Consider the following 3,022-nt stretch of genomic DNA (forward strand, 5'->3'; position numbering starts at 1 on the left):
TTGTTGTTTGGCGGGCCCGGGCTGGGGATTCGAACCCGCCACCTTAGGTGTATGTGGCTGGTGCCTTAGCCACTTGAGCCACAGGCGCCGAGCCTAAAAATCACTTTCTTTACCTCCTTCCTCTCAATAATCCTGTTTCTAATTTCTAGTTGAGAGGAAGGAAAATGTGGCTTTCTTTGTGGTGTTCAACTGGAATAGCACAGGTATAATCACAATGTCTTTGCCCTGGTGAGCTTCCACCTTGGCAAAGGAGAGTAGGTTTTCTTGGGGCATATTTTTTTGTCTGTGCCTATTGACATTTCTGGACTGTGGCCTTCTCCAGAGCTGGCAGTGATGATATATAGGAGATAAAACAAACAAAACAAAACAAAACAGGGAACTCACCACTGGGATGTTTCTTTCTTTCTTTTTCTTTTCTTTCTTTTTTTTTTTCAAGTGTTGTTTCAGGCTGGAGGGCTATGGCAGCTGCCTAGCTCACAACATCCTCAAACTTCTGGGCTCAAAAGATCCTCATGCTCAGCCTCCCAAGTAACTGGGACTATAGGCACCCACCACAACACCTGGCTTTTTTTTTAGAGGTGGGGTCTAGCTCTTGCTTAGGCTGGTTTCAAACTCCTGGCCTCAAGCAATCCACCTGCCTCAGCCTCCCAGAGTGTTAGGATTACAGGTGTGAGCCACTGTACTCAGCTTCTGTTGTTTAAGTACCAAGATTCCCAATCATCCTGCCTTCTTTTCTCCACACTTCAGAGTCTTTGTTGGTTGCTTTACCAATTTTGTCCAGATATTTTTAAAATAAATGGGAGGAATAGGATGGAATGAGTTTGCTCTATCTTGTCTGGAACCAACAGCCCATTATTGGTTTTTGTTGTTGCCTCTCCCTCATATTCCCCAAGGCTCCTCTACAGACCTCTTTTTTGTTTGGAGCTGCATTCATCCCTAACTGATTTCATCAAACATTATGATTTTAATTACCATCATAAGTAGTTCTCAAGTAAATATTTTTAACCGTGACCACTTTCTCTCTCTCTCTCTCTCTCTCTCTTTCTTTCTTTCTTTCTTTCTTTCTTTCTTTCTTTCTTTTTGGGGGGGGAGGAGATAGGATCTCATTAATTTGTTACTCAAAAAAAAAAATCCTTATTTTTGACTGGATTCAGACTTAGAAGTGGAAGCTCTCAGAGAGGACAGCCTGCGTCTCTTGGCGATCTGTCCCTGGTGCTTTTCTTTGGCCTCCTTCATTCTCTTGGCCAAAAGTTTAGCATATTCTGCAGCCTCTTCCTTATTTTTCTTAGTACGCTGTTTCTTCGGAGCAATCTGCCGGTGTTTATGTTGCAGGACACGTGGAGTTACCAGACGCTGAACCTTGGGAGCTTTGGTCCTAGTTTCTTACCTTTTTTGTTTAAGGGATTTCTCACAACATATTGGCGAACATCATCTTCTTTAGACAGATTGAAAAGTTTGCAGATTCTGCTAGAGGCCCCAGACGCCAAGGTACCGTAGTGTCAATCAGTCCAGGGATATCCTTCTCTCCTTTTTTTACAATAACCAATTTGAGAACACTCAAATCGGCATCCACAGTGCAACCCAGAACAGATTTGCGCTTCCTTTCTCCAGTTCCCCTTGGTCTATAACAGGAATGCCCTTACTCAGCAGCAGGCAGACCCGGCCATGGGTCAAGACACCCTGCTTCATGCGGAAACCTTGCTTGTTGTTTCCACCACTGATTTGGACCACATAACCCTTCCATTCGTCACCCACCACGTCAGCAGCAACTTCTGTGGCCATGCGCTTCTCATAGAAAGTACGAAGTTTGTGTCCATTATCCACTTCAATGAGTTTCTGGCAGCCAGTGGCTGGGAAGGAGATACTCAGCTTCATCCTGAAGTATCTGAACGCCTCCTAGGCACCACAGAAAAGAGCCCATGATCACTTTCTTGAACCCCAGATTCGCATATTCAGCCACATTAGTTTTCTAATAGATACCTCAAACTAAACAACACTCACAGGACCAAATTCAGTTTTTGTGTCCAAACTTGCTCCTCCCTCATTCTTACTCATTTTAGTAAATAGAAGTGTTATTCTGCCAGGTGCTTTGATTCCACTCTTTCCCTCCTACCCCAATCCAACCCACCAGTCCTTCTTATGGGCTCTATCTTTAAAATTAATCCAAAATCCAACTACTTTTTTTTTTTTTTAGAGACAGAGTCTCACTTTATCGCCCTCAGTAGAGTGCCATAGCATCACAGCTCACAGCAACCTCCAATTCCTGGGCTTAGGTGATTCTCTTGCCTCAGCCTCCCAAGTAGCTGGGACTACAGGTGCCCACCACAATGCCCAGCTCTTTTTGTTGTTGTTGCTGCTTGGCCGGGGCCGAGTTTGAACCCGCCACCCTTGTTATATGAAGCCGGCGCCCTACCCACTGAGCCACAGGCACCACCCCAAATCCAGCTACTTTTCATCATTTCTACAGCTACCTTTCTGGTCCAACCTAATATCCTTTCTTACCTGAATTATTGGCATAGCACTCTAACTGGTTGCAGTGCATTGCATTCCATTCTTGTCTTCCATGCATTTTGTTTTCCACTTCAAAGCAAGCCTTTTTACATGTAAATCAGATTATGTCACACCTCTGTTCAAAACTTACCGAGTCAAACTCAGAGTCCTTATCATGCCCCCAGATGATGTGGTGCTGCCGCTCCTCTGCCCAAATTTCCTACCGGTCTCCTATAGGAGACTGCTTTATCCACACTGGCTTCTGTGCTATTCTCAGAATGTGCCAAACATTTCCTGCCTTTCAGTGTCAGTACTTACTGTTTCTTCCACCTGGAATGTACTCATGGCAAATTACAAAATAGTCTGGTCCCTGACTGCCCTCGGGTTTTAGCTCAAATGTCTCCTTATCCGAGAGGCCCTCCCTGACCATCCCCACTGAGATAGTACCTTTGCCTCTTTCTCTGTTTGCCCTGATTTATTTTTCTCCTGAGCATTTGTCCTAGTTACCTATTGTTGCATAACAAGGTGTCTC

General features: G+C 44.6%; 1 pseudogene; it reads right to left on the reverse strand.

Moving 5' to 3' along the window:
• Positions 1-1,105: 1,105 nt before the first annotated feature.
• Positions 1,106-1,882, reverse strand: LOC100951398 (annotated as a pseudogene).
• Positions 1,883-3,022: the final 1,140 nt, after the last annotated feature.

Source organism: Otolemur garnettii, unplaced genomic scaffold (assembly GCF_000181295.1).
Source record: "Otolemur garnettii isolate 467f Iridium unplaced genomic scaffold, OtoGar3 scaffold00153, whole genome shotgun sequence".
NCBI classification, from domain to species: domain Eukaryota; kingdom Metazoa; phylum Chordata; class Mammalia; order Primates; family Galagidae; genus Otolemur; species Otolemur garnettii.